The sequence below is a fragment of the Chelonia mydas genome, chromosome 8 (genome assembly GCF_015237465.2).
Source record: "Chelonia mydas isolate rCheMyd1 chromosome 8, rCheMyd1.pri.v2, whole genome shotgun sequence".
Taxonomy (NCBI): domain Eukaryota; kingdom Metazoa; phylum Chordata; order Testudines; family Cheloniidae; genus Chelonia; species Chelonia mydas.
In genome coordinates this window covers 84,986,741-84,997,200 of record NC_057854.1, presented here as the reverse complement: position 1 = coordinate 84,997,200, position 10,460 = coordinate 84,986,741, and positions in this window count along the sequence as shown.

Genomic DNA, 10,460 nt, shown 5'->3' with positions numbered 1-10,460 from the left:
TCTCTTCTTTCCTTGATCACAGAGCAAGCCTCTTTGTTGGGTATCCCTGAGTTTATGGGATGGGTGGGGGAGGATCAGAGCCTGGCCACTCCCATTCAGCCTGCAGATATCCAAGTCTATACACTAACTCAGCTGGAGATAAAGCTGTTTGGAGCAGCCTTCACTCCAGCAAAGCTTCCTTTGATGAAAATAGAAGCATAATGAGGCACTCTGCTGCTGAAATATGTTGTTGTTCAAATTCTAAGTATCTTCCAAGTAGCTGCAGGGGGATTCATGAGTTATGAGGAGAGGCTGAGGGAACTGTGGATGTTTAGTCTACGGAAGAGAAGAATGAGGGGGGATTTGATAGCTGCTTTCAACCACCTGAAAGGGGGTTCCAAGGAGGATGGATCTAGACTGTTCTCAGTGGTAGCAGATGACAGAACGAGGAGTAATAGCCTCAAGTTGCAGTAGGGGAGGTTTAGGTTGGATATTAGGAAAAACTTTTTCACTAGGAGGGTGGTGAAGCACCGGAACGCGTTACCTAGGAAGGTGGTGGAATCTCCTTCCTTAAAAGTTTTTAAGGTCAGGCTAGACAAAGCCCTGGCTGGGATGATTTAGTTGGGGATTGGTCCTGCTTTTAGCAGGGGGTTGGACGAGATGACCTCCTGAGGTCCCTTCCAACCCTCTTATTCTATGATTCTACCATTTTATTGCAAGCACTGATCTTGTCATGTGGTCTAATGACAGAAGAAAGTCAGCAAATATAAAAAAATATGCTCTGGCAACTAACTGGGTTAATTCTTACACTCACAGCTCTCTACAGCTCTAGTTTGGTTCATCAGCATTTTTAAGGTAATCCTTGAAAGAGAAGTGCTGTGGCTGAAATATGTGGTAGTTGAAAGTCTAAGCATCTGCTGGAATTTTTATTTAAGCTGTTTTGTTCCATGTGTAATATTTCATAAAAAATCTTTAAAATGGAATATTTATATAAATTTTTGGTAGCAGCAGCGCAGCCAGCTGTAGCAAAGTTCATTTTAAAAAGAATAAATGAGTTACAATTGAGATTTCATGCCACTCGTGTCCTAACTGGTGTACCACATTTAAGGTGAAAGTGATATTACTATCATGAAGGTATTTTCATGCAAATCAATTTTTTTGTGCCAATGAGCAAGCAACATGGCTACATAAAAACACTGGTTCTTAAACTTGCATATATAAGATGATCGTCATTATATTTTTCAGATCACCTTTTCATTATGCTGTGTTTTATAAATGTGTTTATGGAAAAGTGCTCACAGAATATATTAGCATTTGACCAGAATAGGGTCTTTAATTCAGCATGCATGCATTGACAATAGAGCATATATTATCCCTCCCACACAGCATTTACTGTCATTATAATCGCCTACATGTATTAAGTTATTTTGTTGATGATTATGGATGAACACTAGTGAGAGAACTTTGTGAAAAATAAAGCTACAATGCCAACAATCTGAAAATGAAGAAAATATGAGGCATAAACAAATAGCTTGACTTGCACATGATAGTCTCAAGACTATGAGTTTATCATAGGAAAATTAAAAATTATATCCCGTCAGCTTTAACTTGCAGCACAGTGACATCAAATCTTATGCCTTCAAGATTTTCTCCACTCTGATTCCTGACTGTAACTCCTTCGAGTGTAAATGGAAGCAACACACTCACAAAGCAAGGGAAATCCAGCTGTGTTTGTGTGTGGTATGGCTATGTATCTGCCAATTGATGTCTCTTCTGGGTGAGCCAATGTGCCAGGGGTTCATGTAATTTTCCATTACCATCGCCTGTATCAGTGGAATAATAATTATCATGAGGCAAAAACTGTGTGTGAATGATGAAGTAATTCACTGCAATTTGTAAACACCACATCAAGTATTATAATAATACGCACTCCTTATGCAGCGCTTTGCATCTTCAAAGTTCTGTCCAAACTTTAACGGTTTAATTAACATTAGTAGCATTCATATTATACCAGTTAAGTCAATTTCTCTAGTGTCAATTAGCTGGTGTTGATAGTGGTGGCAATGAGGAACAGAAAATTGGTCCAGATGATTGCAACAACCACCTGTCAGATCATTAGTTTAACTTGTTCTGCTATGGTACCATACTTGGGTGGCCGTTTGACTTTCAGGCTTGTAAACCACAGTATGTGATGATGTAGCAAAGCTTTCTGTATACTACAGAGTGCCAGGTATTTTCTAATGTTGTTGTGCAGCAATTTGGTGTTATCAGAGGGCTCTTTCTCTTGTGTGGTTATAGCTCCATCATATGTCTCTGTCTCATGCTGGGACTGGACAACAGGGGATGGATCACTTGACAGTTGCCCTGTTCTGTTCATTCTCTTTGAGGTATCTGGTATTGGCCACTGTTGAAGACAGGATACTGGGCTAAGTGGACCACTGGTCTCACTCAGTATGGCCATTCTTATGATACCTGACTCTGTGATCCTTTAGGAGCCTCTCCTCTTCGAGAGCCTCCTATGTGAGGCTTATACTTGTCTCCCATGAGTGTGTCTGATTTTGGTTTTCAGTGGCTGACGACACAAAACCTGGATTGATTGAGCACAGATGGCACATAATAAAAAGGCATATGGAGAGGTTTAATAAGCTTGGCTAATGTTTCCTGGCAGGTGCCACTGGCCAGTGTCTCTGGACTAGGAGGTTGTGGCTGAGGAGAAACAACACAAATTGTGGAGGGATGCAAGGGCTTTACTAAAACTCACCTGTGCACTCCTGCAATCCTGGGGCTGCAGGACTGCTTCTCTACCACTGCTGTAAACTGCAGCAAATCTAAGCAGCTCTAATTTACACTTGCTGTTAACAGCCCTAAGGCACTGAAATGACTGGTGGGCATTGGCACATCCTTCCATGTCCCTTTTCCTCTATCCACAACCTCTGTGCCAGCAGCAAGGGATGGTTTGGGTTCAGGAACCTGCCCAAAGGCTCTGTGCAACACTAGGATACCCTGACATTGCAGTGACCCTCCTGGAGCTGGATGTTCTAATTGTATGGCCAGAATCTTGTGGTGCGGGTCTGAAGCTCAATGGAGGATCTGATCTTTTATTGCTAACCTTTATTGAGAGTTACCTTCAAATTCTGTGCTTTCATATTTTTCTGTTGGCCTTGATGTTGGTGGTTGAGAGGGAGGGGAAGTGTGGAATGCATTAGGCTTTGTTGTAGGTGGCTTTGAGGAAATCTGGGATACAGCAGATGAAAAGTGAAAGAAAAGAAGATGCTATTTCCTTCCTGGGCACCTAGCTAGAGAGATCTAATGGTGTGCTTTCTACATTCAGATAGGTGGGACCTAAGGATCCTGTTTCAGTGTCAGGTAGAGGGAGGAGGGGGCCTGGAGCAAAGGACACACATTCATCTACAATCTTGATATGGGCAATCTATTGGCTGAACATAGGCCATGTTCAGGGAGAGTGTAAAGCCTTCACACAGTCCAATCTGTAACATTCAGATCCAAGGGGCAGGCAGAACATTCAAAGAAAGGTTCACTGACTTGCTAGTGTGCCAGAATCCACAGGCAGTGTCTCCCTAAGCAGGGTTTCATCCTAAGAGACCGTTTTTAAAGCAGTGAGTGTTAGGGACTTTGCTGAAATATGTAATTGTACTAATTTCTTTATTCATCCTACTTTTACCGCATCATTAGGAAAATAAACTTGCCACAGTACTGTCATAGCTCCCTACGGTAAGATGTAGAAATGTACAGTAGTTGGTATTCTAACTCACCTGATTTCATTTATAAATGATTCAGACTAAGATATAAGTGAAAGGAGAAGCCAAATGCTTTCTTAGTTGATAAAATATAATCCTTAATTGGCTATTCCCTATGTTGGAAGCAGACCAAGAGAAAAACAGCATTTCAAACTTATTGTGTTCCTTATTCAGTGAAAAAGTCCAAAATCATGTCCCGTTAATAAAATGCAATTATGCTTTATGGGTATAAAGCTGTCTCTATAGGCCTGTCAATTGTGCTGAGTCAAACTAGCAGCTGAGGTTTACTAGTTTACAAAAGCTTGTTTTGTAATTATCACAAGGGAGGATTTTCCTAAACTCTAATTTCAGCAGATATTGGCTTAATTCATCAGAATTTCCCATTACTGTATTTCAGGTAAAGCATTAAGTTATTACTCACACCACATGATATTGTCTGAATCCTTATATATTAGAAACAAAGTGAACAGAGTGAAATAAAATTATATTTCATTCTAATAAAAATGACAAACATTTTTTTCTCTAAAAGCATCCTATGGGAAGCAGAAACTGATTTGCACTCTCATCTCTGCTTGTGTATTTAATCACCCTGAAGGATGCATTTATTAACTTTAATTCTTTAAAACACTGTCTGTACTCAGTCTATTTAATATGGTTTGTGCAGTGAAACATGAAAATTGCACATTGGAACCAATCATATACCTATTTAATGTATAGTTATACACATATCACATCTGTGGTGGCAAGCTTCATGTTATAAATTGGAGAATCATGTGATAAACTGCATTTATCATGCATATTTGACCACCTCAGCTGAACTCTGCTCACTAATTCGTGTCCACTGGGGCTGTTTCTAACATACCAAACCTCTGGAGAACATCAAACAGTTGAACTTTAAAAAAACAACAAAAATGTGCAAGAGAGCATTTTTTTCTTTTCCTCCCAAATCCAGAATTCTCCCTCACCCAAAGTTACACCAGCCTAAAGCCCTACACCTCCACTATTCACTCCTGCACCATGGTTAAGCTCTGACAACTTGCAACACTGTAGAGATAGAAAAGGGAGTATTATGCCACTGGAGAAAAGAGACTTTCAGTTCTCCAGTGACACGCACAAAGAAATTGCCTCTAGTCCTGAAAGTTCCTGAGATATCAGGCCTTAAAACGGCAACATCACTAAACTCAAAAAAGCTATTTTAGGTAATCTTTTCAGGTTTCGAAAATGTATTATTTACAGTTTTCTTTTTTTCCATGTCCTGCATTGTTTGGCTCATCGAGACGGATTCTGCTCTCATTTAAATCAGTGGAAATAAATAAATAACTCAGTGGAGGTCAGTAGAGTTTCACTGGTGTTACACCTCCATGGAGCTCCTGTTGATTTACAGTGGTGTAAGATTGATTGGTATGGGTTCTGTAGTTATTAAAAATATTGGCTTTATAGGCTGTGGATTATAGAAGTAATACCAATAACATTTCAAAAAATTTCTCTAAAACATTTCTGTGATAGCTTTTCTATAGCATGTGTGGCATATTCAGAATACACAACAGTGCTGTACAAACATTTTATCACATTTTTTGTAATGACCCACATAACTCGCTTATGGACTCACCCCTTTCGTGCACTACAGTCATCCCAAACTCAGGTCGATAAAACCTTTACATCATACAACTATAGCTTCTTTCAATGGACTGGTATATCTACAAGATTAGGTTTACCCATCATAAACTTATGTGAATCACTTTTACTGAGTCTCAACTCTTTGGCATCTTAATTAGGATTTGCCAACTCTTCCAGCACTGTGTAACATGGAAAGGCAGACTGATATGACTCTTCTAGAGCTTGAGCCAATGCCCATTAAAGGCAACATAAAGACTCCCATTGACTTCAATGGACATTGGATCAGGCCCTTAGGGAGCTCTCACTTTTAGATTTATGGCTCAAAGAGTACAGGATATGGGAACATACTGACCTGTACATTGGCTATATTCAGTATTTTCCAGAAAAGTAGGGTTTTTGTATCTGAATTTTCAGCATATGGACATGTCCAATTATATGCTCTAGTCCCACTTTTGGTCAACTCTATTTTCTCGTTGTTATCTAAATGGCTCCTTAGCTGGTAAGTCAGGATTTCTAAGTGCTCAACTTACAAAGTTCTCTTTCTATAATGGGAGCTGCAAAGCTTGTTTTGCCAGTAATGAGGGAAACTAAGCTTGTCCATCTCAGGTGGCAATTTTTTAAAAATCTACAAGTAAACAAACTTACTTAGACACTTTTAATGTTTCTTCCCTACTGGTATGACAATTTTTTTCATTATGGAAATTTGGCTGGCTTTTGAAAAAGTAGAGCATTCTTTAAAATCAAGTGATTTACAGCAGCATTAAGAATGCTAAAGGTGATCTATTGTTAGAGATAGCTCTTAGAGAGGCTTCTTCCAGAGTTCCTTTCAATTAAAAACCCATGTAAAGACTATGAAATCTAGTCTCCACTAACACATACGCCCCTCTCACTGCTTCCTGGCAGTTAGACACGTATACTGCACAGAAGAGAGGAAACAATTAATTATGGGCCTAATTTTCCCCTCATCTGGCACACATATGCAAAGATCTTGAAGCAAAGGACACTCATTTGAGGGCAGAATTGGATGGTCCAATATGCATGTAAGAACTGCTCTAGAGCCTCAGAGCCTGCAATACTCTAGAAATTCTCTAACTAGAAGTATATTAATTAGTGTTAGGAAAAAGCAACATCCTATTACAGTTTCATTGAACAGCTTCTTACAAGAGTTTGCAGCCAGCCAAAGTATATCATTTGTGAAAGTGAATGTTGTGTGAAATGCCTTGCTCAGATTCATTCCAGAGGAAGGAGTATGAGTTCACAGGGTTAAATGGGTGATAAGGAAGTTGAAAAGGATTTAGTGGAAAAGAGGGTTAGGTACAGAGCATTAATGCCATAACAAAAATATACAGCTAGCGATTCACCAGATATTGTTGAAAACACATATTTCTAAGCTGCAAAACCTGATTCTTTGAAAATTGAATGTGAACAAAAACACTGGACATCTAGTTAGTATGTGAAGATAATTACAGAACAGTTTATAAGTTTCTAGAGAGTTGACATTCCCTATTCACACTTCATAGACAACTTAATGTGTGCTACTGTGCTCTAAGGAGAAACTTCTGAATATAGATCTGACTTCCTGTGTAACAGTAAGGTCTTTTGTAACCACTGGGCCAAAGTTTTAAAGAGGATATCTTCCTTTCGTGGGGCAATTCGCACCCTCACTTGAATTGTGGATGCAAATCACAGGTACAATAATCTACACCCCAAATGTCACTTGGGAGCAAAACGACTTTTAGAAAACTTGTTTTGCAATTTAATATTATTACTATTAGATGTAATGCTGTAGGGCCCAAAGTCGCTAGTCAAGCTCAGGGCCCCATTGTGTTAACTCTGTACATACTGATATACTTGCCCGGAGGAGTTTACAGTCTAGCTTTAGTTTTACTTCCCACTACTTTTTTTTCCATTCATGACAAAATTGATTTTCTTAAACTTGTTTAGAAAGAGCCTCCACAATGCTTTGGAAACAGTGGCGGGTCAATCCCACCTGCGCCCAGATCTCAGGGGCATGAGTTGGCCCACTGTCTCCATTAGAGGAGAATGAAGCCATTTATTTCAGAAATAGCATGTTGGAAAATGGCAGATTTAGTTGGGTTAAATGAAAACCCAGGCTATGTCAGGTCCCAAAGAGGTTCTGCAAACTTCTGAAAGCCAGGGCTGATGAATAAGTATTAAGGCTATGGACTATCCTTGATCTTTGTGTAACATGCCTGTTAATATCAATAGCAGTTCAGGTCACAGAATGCAAATGGCCTTTCATCTTGATCCTAAAGACATCTATTAGCTTCATATGATATTAGCTCAGAATATAATTAGCTGAAATGCTATTCTGGAAAAGATTGTATCATGATGTGGTATTGTTGGAGAATGATTATTAAGGCCCTAAAATTAAGACACCCCTCAAAATGCAACACAAGGAAAATTATCAACAAGGGTTTTTTTTGTAATGATTCACAAATGTTAGTTTGGACTTGACTGAAAAAAATCTCTGAAAACCCATGTTTAAAGAAGATAAAGAAAATATTGATATTTTGAGATTGTGGCAGTATTTAGCCCTCCAAATAGGTTAAAGGGTGTAATAATTTACATGTACTGAATTATGATATTGAAACATAAAAACAAAGAATTGCTAAATGGTAAGATTAACAGCTTTTTTAGTTACACTTCAATAATTTATAATTATGGACAGTGAATGAGTTAGATGAGGTAACCTCTAGGCTAAGGTCTTGCTGGCATGAGTGTTGTTTTGCCAATTCTCTTTTTATATAGAATTTCTGATTTGGTTAACCTGATGTTATTGTTGATAGGACAAAGGTAACAGGCTATGCTGGAAGATTTTTTTAAAAAGTACACCAACTTATAATGACAAAAAGGCCCCTTTACTGGGAAAACCCAGGAGCAGGGTGACACAGAAACAGAATAGCAAACTGCCAAAATTGTGTAAATGGAATCTTGCACATGCATATTGTATGGGTTACCCAGAATAAATGCTTAATGGGTTTCATGCTGATTGGAGAAAGGTTAATAAATGTGTGATGAGGAAATATATAAAAAGACAAACCTGTGTTGCAGAAACACCGGAACAGGGAAACTGAATGAATGGGATGGAAGGACAAGACCAGACATCAAAGGCAGCAATGACCATCAATGAAGTACAGGAGAACTTCCAGTGCCCTGGAATGCAGTAAATTTGGCTCCCTACCAATTTCATCTTACCTGTTTATCCTCTAGCATAAATATATGTTCAGACACTATACATGACAATAATTCTGTCTGAAGTAGTATAAATAAAGGCAAAAATTGATTAAGCCTAAATTCGGTTGACTTGTGACTCAGTTTCCTACCTTATACTCCCAACAGTATGGAAAACTATTTATTGCTATTTCAGTGCTAACGTCAAAAGTTTTCAATTACTCATAGAAATAACAATGCAGCCAAATAACAACAACAACATCATCATGCTCAGTTTTATCAAAACTATTGGGTAAGTAAGAGTTCCACACAAATAACAGCTTCCCATTCTGACTCAGGGAAAAGATCTAAAGCTGTACCTTAAGCTATCGTCACCAAACTACGCTCTTAGAATATCTGAGTCTTAATGACAGATGACTGCCCCTTCAGCTATATTCATGCAGGATAACATTAACATCTATTTTCCAGTCAGAGAAGGTACACCTAATGAAACTCTCGCTATTGCAAATGTACAGTATATAAATGTATCTGAGCCCTCTGTACCCATCTAACAGTTTGAGTCTGAAAGTGAGATCACCTAAAGCACTGACCTGCCACACACCTATTTAGAGCAAGACAAAACATATGAATGCCATAAATAAAGACATTTTACTATACATTGCATGACATAGTGAGAATAATACCTTTGTTTTACTGAGTCATGACTTTCTATTGATGGACTGATTAGCCTTTCTGCCTTCACCAAATGTCTACCACAAAAGCTAGCAGTGGAATCTCCTACGAGATAGAGAAGCATCCTCACAGGAAGTCAGCAAAGGTTCTGAGGTGAAATCCTGGCTGTATTAATGGGAATTTGGGGCCAGGATTTCTGCAGTGAAATGGATTGTCGCTATTACAGAAGCTGTATTTTCATAATTGAGGTTTGAAAAATGATCAGACACGTACTAGGCAGATGACCAAACATACTAGCTAAAGGTAGATACAGAAGGTATGAGTGGAATGGTTTAAACTGTGAATTCTCTGGGCAAGTCCTGGCAGGAAACCCAGCCCTTCTGCTGCCGTAGCTGCTGGAAAGGGGAACAACATAGCTGCTCTTTGGATCTTGTTTGCAGGCTCTGTCTTTAATAGCAGCTTCTAACCAGAAGGTGTCTGTTAAATTTGAAGCTCCACTCACCTCTAGCTCATGGATGAAAGAGGAAACTTTAGGACTAAAATCCTGGCACAGCTTCATTGACTTCAGTGGGGCCAGCATTTCAACCAACCTAATGGCTGCTGTGAGGGAGGAGGGACTTCACCCTGCAACATAGGATCTCTCTTGCAGGAGAGGAGGGATTTTAAAAAGAAGTGGGTGGTTCCTTCACAAGCATAAAGTGGCAATTTATACCAGCTGAGGATCTGGCCACAGGACTCTAACTTGTGCAGATTAGAAGTCCCAAAACAATTTAAAGAGGGTTTAGCTTTGTTGTTTTAAAGTATAAATTAAAATATAGACGCTATTAAACTAAAGGAGCAGTCTTTTTAAATTCTAATTGACTCATCGTTTTGCTTGCATATAAGGCATACTGTAAAGCTGAGCAAAATTAATAGGGACAATAATTTAATTTCCAGAAGCTCATTTTTGGAACAGATCAGCTCTTCATTTTTATTCTGACTGCAGGTCTAAATATCTAACAGCACAGACGCAGAAGAATGTAACATATTGCATCTTTCACTGGAGCTGCCCCTTATCTTGAACAATTTGCCAAGTGCATGTTCTGTGCCAACTGATCGCATCAAAAAAGCATAGGGCTTGAGGAGTTCAGAAGCTCAGTGAAAGGAGACCTGCGCCGATACAGATTCAGAACTAAGATGTGTGCACTTCAGCCATGCACTTCAACAGAATGAGCTGAAAGATTTGTTCAGAAATAAGGA